The sequence below is a fragment of the Astatotilapia calliptera genome, chromosome 9, assembly GCF_964374335.1.
Source record: "Astatotilapia calliptera chromosome 9, fAstCal68.1, whole genome shotgun sequence".
Lineage (NCBI taxonomy): Eukaryota > Metazoa > Chordata > Actinopteri > Cichliformes > Cichlidae > Astatotilapia > Astatotilapia calliptera.
The window spans coordinates 7,783,481-7,790,321 of record NC_137430.1 but is presented as its reverse complement, the minus strand read 5'-3'; positions in this window follow the sequence as shown (position 1 = coordinate 7,790,321).

Genomic DNA, 6,841 nt, shown 5'->3' with positions numbered 1-6,841 from the left:
CTGAAAAAAGCCAGACAATAACATTTTTAAGTTATCCAAGTGACTTATCATGTTTAACCTGAGTAGCGAAAACCGCGGGGGTTTGCTGCTCTCGCCGGCTCAGATATTTAAGGTTTACACACCTACATTCTCGCCTGAAAATATGTTAAAAGTTTATTTTGCGACCCAGAAAGAATAATAAGAGTAATATTAACACTAAGTAGCTGCCGCCATTGTTGGAAACTGGAATTGGCTGGACCGTGCTTTGAATTCTGGGATATGGTTTTTCAACTTTGTTGTCCGGGTGGAAAATCGGGAGAAATTCGGGAGAATGGTGGCTCCGGGAGATTTTCGGAAGGGGCACTCCCGGAGAAATCGGGACGGTTGGCATGCATGCCTTAGACCCATGCAATTCATTTTTCCCTACTTTTACAAAAAAAACAAAAAACAAACAAACAAACGGTTCTGCGGCTCAGACAGCGTGTAGCGGTTGCTAGGCAACAGTTTCTCGTTTTTTCTTTGAGGGTGGGCGGGGTTAAACGCAGATCAAATGACATCACAACCAGGGATCAAAGGAGTAGTCACGTCACAGGCGACGTGAATCTATATATAGAAGGCAAGGCAATGTCTAGACACACACACCGCTTGGGTTCAAACGCAGTTACTTGCTTAATAACAAACCTAGAATAAATTTTCACGAAGCAAAGAGAAATTTAAACACAATGAAAAATATAAAAGCTAGGAGTAATCTGGATAATTGTACAACTGATGACACAGTAAGTGCTGTGAAATCACTTGTGCGCCAGTTGTTCGACAACATTACAGCGGGGCAGTGGGACGAGTTTATGTTAGGTCGCGCAGACAAGGTCACCACACAACAGCTCTCTCAATTTGTGGCAAACATGGTGACCCTGTGCTCGCAGTCGACAGCTGCAAACCAGGGGTCTTCCCAGGCCACCCCTGAACTTGACGTCTCCTCTGCCACTGCTGGCAGAAAAATAGTCAAGCGAAGGAAGACTGCACGTGGCGGTGGGTTAAAGAAAAAACTCAAAAACCCGTGGATGCGCTGTAGGCGTCAGTCAAGTTCTGTCAGCTCCGCAGACGGAGTTGAAAGCGCCATAGAAAATCCAGTAACATCTTGTGACGTTCCTATGGATTACACCGTACAGTCAGTCATTGACGGTGTGATTTTTCAGGCCGAAAAAGCAGCACATCTCTCTGCTGAAAATTACAAGAAAAAAATGTTTGACAAACTCTGGCCTGAGCTGGAGTCTAAAGATGTAGAAATCGCAGAAAATGTGGAAACTGTCATTTTCTCTGACATCTGTAAGGAGCTGGCTATTCCAGAGCATGCTGTTTTCTCCACCATGGTTTTAGACGAAAAACACCAAGAAACGATCATTTCTACATTCAAAAAACACCTGGTTCCATCTTCTGAATATACATCTAGTTCTGTAAAAGCTCCAACCCCACAGAAATCCCCTGTTAAACATGAAAGCGTGCCGGCTGAAAACAACTCTGAGGATAAAATATGGCTGAGCAAACTTATTCAAACTGTGTTTTCAGAGTTTGCTAAAATATCAGTGTCCCCCTCTTCCGATTCTCTGCATGAACGTTTGTTGGAGAAGGTCTGGGCTGAAATCCAGAACATTAAAGTGCCTTTAGGCCCAGAAGTGCTGGAAAAGGTTGCCAAGGACATTTTCAGTGATCTAAATGAAAAATTAACTGCTTTAGATGAATCACTGAGTGACACCACAGTTTTTTGTGTGTTCAAACAACACCTATTGGCATTAACAGACACGTGTGAAGTTGAATCACGTGAGAAAGAAGAAAAATACAGACTTTCTGTGGAACTCTGTAATGGGGACGTGATTAGGTGTGCTTTTGATAAGGCAGGCATTTTCATGCCCCCAGACATGATTGAAGCCATCCAAAACAGATTTACCACTGTAGTCTGGAAAGAACTCAAAGAAGAATGTGTTAAAGTTCCATTGGAGAACTTTAAAAACCTCAGCAAGCTGGTTTACAAATCTCTTTGCAAAAAGTATAAAACGCCTGAGAACGTTCTCCTGTTCATGCAGTTACAGTACCCAATAGTTGAGGAAACAATCGTGGACGTGTTCAAAAACCAAATAGCAAAATTATCTAAGAAACCGGGTTCCATCCGCCAATTTTTAGCATCTGCACGCAATTTTTTTTGCCGGAGCAAAAGACACAATAAGGTTTCTGTAATGTAGGGAAATCAACTGAAAACATTTCTTAAAAACTAATTGGAGCCATTTTTAAAATCATAATGGCTCTTTAATTAATTGGATCATTTATGAAACTCCGCGGACCGGTCGCGACAGATGGCCGTCCCCTCACTGAGCCTGGTTCTGTCGGAGGTTTCTTTCTCTTAAAAGAAAGTTTTTCCTCCCCACTGTCGCCGAGTGCTTGCTCAGAGGGGTGTGTCTGCTGGGGTTTTCTTTTTAACACTGGAAGGTACCAAACCTTACAGTAATACATTGTAAGGTTTCCTTACAGTGTATTACTGTAAGGAAACCTTACAGTGTGAAAAGACCATCATTTACTTTCCCTTACAGATTGAAGTGAACTGAATTGAACCGAAAACACAACTAATTCAGCGCTTCAAGTTAATGTCAATAAAAATGTTTACATTTCATGCCCTGATTTCTGTTTGATTTCATTGTCTGTGAGTTGAACAAATTCATTCTTACCAACTTTGTGTTTCATTTAAACGTGTAACCTATTTTTAAACCTTTCAAAAATCTGAACATGGCAGAATACCGTTTAATAAAGCAGAATGTGATATTTTGTATCTGACTTATTTCAAAACATACATTGATTTATGTGTGGAAGAAGACAATGTAGCATTTTTTAAAGGAGAGAAAAGAAAAGGCAAATTCCTTTTTTCTTTTGAGATTATTGAACCATTTGACAAATTTGTTATAAAATGTATTCTTAATTTTTATAGTATTTGCTACATCTGGAATTTTGCTTAAAATGTATTGTGCAATTTATTTAGATTTTTCAAGGGAAAAAGTCACACTGATTATATACACTAGATGTCGATACACCATATATATCTATCTATCTATCTATCTATCTATCTATCTATCTATCTATCTATCTATCTATCTATCTATCTATCTATCTATATATATATATATATATAGATATAGATATATATATATAGTATAATAACACTGTAAACTCCAAATATGTCCAGATAAGATGTTAAGTAAAGTTAAGTAAAGCATGCTACACTGCAGATGTCTTTTAAGAATGTGATGATAAAAAATAATCACTAGATGGCGCAATCAGCCCACTGAAAATATAACACACAAACCCTGTATTGGAGAATGGTAGGTACCTTAGGTTTACATTGCGGCTTCAGTATCTGTATTTTTGTGTTCAGACATCAGTAATCTCATCCACTGCCTTCCACGCAGGGCCCCTTATTCCTAATGATACGAAGGGGCCACAGAGGAGACTGTTTAGCTTTTGATCCTCATATAGTTAAGGTGGCACACAAACATAAAAAATTATATATATATATATATATATATATATATATATATATATATATATATATATATATATATATATATATATATATATATATATATACATATATATACATATATATATACATATACATATATATATATGCTAAAAAACAACAACAAAACTTTAATTTTACAGTGTTTATTTATCGGATAAAGTAAGTTAAATTTCATAGTTGTTATTGTCCGGCTGGAAGCAGCAGGGGTGTCAAAATTCAGAGGCCATATCCACCCGAGGCCTTCGCGGTCTAAGTGCGCCGGGTCCTCCGAAAGCCAGGTAGGCTGAAGTGAGCGACTGTGAAATTGGACGGTCAGAATTACGTCACGAGCTCTCTCGGTGGAGATCAACTCTGCCGTCTGCTGCTTGCTATCTAAAATATAACCGGACTTTGGCGCAAATTCTCGACCATCTCACACTTCTGTTTAATCGGTTTTCTGTTTGACGTTTATTCAGTTGTGTGAAATACTCAGGAATCCTCCAGAGGGCTTAATAAAGTTTTATTGACTCTAATCATCTCAGCCAAACCGATTTACTCACGAATAAATAAAACACTGAAAAAAGCCAGACAATAACATTTTTAAGTTATCCAAGTGACTTATCATGTTTAACCTGAGTAGCGAAAACCGCGGGGGTTTGCTGCTCTCGCCGGCTCAGATATTTAAGGTTTACACACCTACATTCTCGCCTGAAAATATGTTAAAAGTTTATTTTGCGACCCAGAAAGAATAATAAGAGTAATATTAACACTAAGTAGCTGCCGCCATTGTTGGAAACTGGAATTGGCTGGACCGTGCTTTGAATTCTGGGATATGGTTTTTCAACTTTGTTGTCCGGGTGGAAAATCGGGAGAAATTCGGGAGAATGGTGGCTCCGGGAGATTTTCGGAAGGGGCACTCCCGGAGAAATCGGGACGGTTGGCATGCATGCCTTAGACCCATGCAATTCATTTTTCCCTACTTTTACAAAAAAAACAAAAAACAAACAAACAAACGGTTCTGCGGCTCAGACAGCGTGTAGCGGTTGCTAGGCAACAGTTTCTCGTTTTTTCTTTGAGGGTGGGCGGGGTTAAACGCAGATCAAATGACATCACAACCAGGGATCAAAGGAGTAGTCACGTCACAGGCGACGTGAATCTATATATAGAAGGCAAGGCAATGTCTAGACACACACACCGCTTGGGTTCAAACGCAGTTACTTGCTTAATAACAAACCTAGAATAAATTTTCACGAAGCAAAGAGAAATTTAAACACAATGAAAAATATAAAAGCTAGGAGTAATCTGGATAATTGTACAACTGATGACACAGTAAGTGCTGTGAAATCACTTGTGCGCCAGTTGTTCGACAACATTACAGCGGGGCAGTGGGACGAGTTTATGTTAGGTCGCGCAGACAAGGTCACCACACAACAGCTCTCTCAATTTGTGGCAAACATGGTGACCCTGTGCTCGCAGTCGACAGCTGCAAACCAGGGGTCTTCCCAGGCCACCCCTGAACTTGACGTCTCCTCTGCCACTGCTGGCAGAAAAATAGTCAAGCGAAGGAAGACTGCACGTGGCGGTGGGTTAAAGAAAAAACTCAAAAACCCGTGGATGCGCTGTAGGCGTCAGTCAAGTTCTGTCAGCTCCGCAGACGGAGTTGAAAGCGCCATAGAAAATCCAGTAACATCTTGTGACGTTCCTATGGATTACACCGTACAGTCAGTCATTGACGGTGTGATTTTTCAGGCCGAAAAAGCAGCACATCTCTCTGCTGAAAATTACAAGAAAAAAATGTTTGACAAACTCTGGCCTGAGCTGGAGTCTAAAGATGTAGAAATCGCAGAAAATGTGGAAACTGTCATTTTCTCTGACATCTGTAAGGAGCTGGCTATTCCAGAGCATGCTGTTTTCTCCACCATGGTTTTAGACGAAAAACACCAAGAAACGATCATTTCTACATTCAAAAAACACCTGGTTCCATCTTCTGAATATACATCTAGTTCTGTAAAAGCTCCAACCCCACAGAAATCCCCTGTTAAACATGAAAGCGTGCCGGCTGAAAACAACTCTGAGGATAAAATATGGCTGAGCAAACTTATTCAAACTGTGTTTTCAGAGTTTGCTAAAATATCAGTGTCCCCCTCTTCCGATTCTCTGCATGAACGTTTGTTGGAGAAGGTCTGGGCTGAAATCCAGAACATTAAAGTGCCTTTAGGCCCAGAAGTGCTGGAAAAGGTTGCCAAGGACATTTTCAGTGATCTAAATGAAAAATTAACTGCTTTAGATGAATCACTGAGTGACACCACAGTTTTTTGTGTGTTCAAACAACACCTATTGGCATTAACAGACACGTGTGAAGTTGAATCACGTGAGAAAGAAGAAAAATACAGACTTTCTGTGGAACTCTGTAATGGGGACGTGATTAGGTGTGCTTTTGATAAGGCAGGCATTTTCATGCCCCCAGACATGATTGAAGCCATCCAAAACAGATTTACCACTGTAGTCTGGAAAGAACTCAAAGAAGAATGTGTTAAAGTTCCATTGGAGAACTTTAAAAACCTCAGCAAGCTGGTTTACAAATCTCTTTGCAAAAAGTATAAAACGCCTGAGAACGTTCTCCTGTTCATGCAGTTACAGTACCCAATAGTTGAGGAAACAATCGTGGACGTGTTCAAAAACCAAATAGCAAAATTATCTAAGAAACCGGGTTCCATCCGCCAATTTTTAGCATCTGCACGCAATTTTTTTTGCCGGAGCAAAAGACACAATAAGGTTTCTGTAATGTAGGGAAATCAACTGAAAACATTTCTTAAAAACTAATTGGAGCCATTTTTAAAATCATAATGGCTCTTTAATTAATTGGATCATTTATGAAACTCCGCGGACCGGTCGCGACAGATGGCCGTCCCCTCACTGAGCCTGGTTCTGTCGGAGGTTTCTTTCTCTTAAAAGAAAGTTTTTCCTCCCCACTGTCGCCGAGTGCTTGCTCAGAGGGGTGTGTCTGCTGGGGTTTTCTTTTTAACACTGGAAGGTACCAAACCTTACAGTAATACATTGTAAGGTTTCCTTACAGTGTATTACTGTAAGGAAACCTTACAGTGTGAAAAGACCATCATTTACTTTCCCTTACAGATTGAAGTGAACTGAATTGAACCGAAAACACAACTAATTCAGCGCTTCAAGTTAATGTCAATAAAAATGTTTACATTTCATGCCCTGATTTCTGTTTGATTTCATTGTCTGTGAGTTGAACAAATTCATTCTTACCAACTTCGTGTTTCATTTAAACGTGTAACCTATTTTTAAACCTTTCAA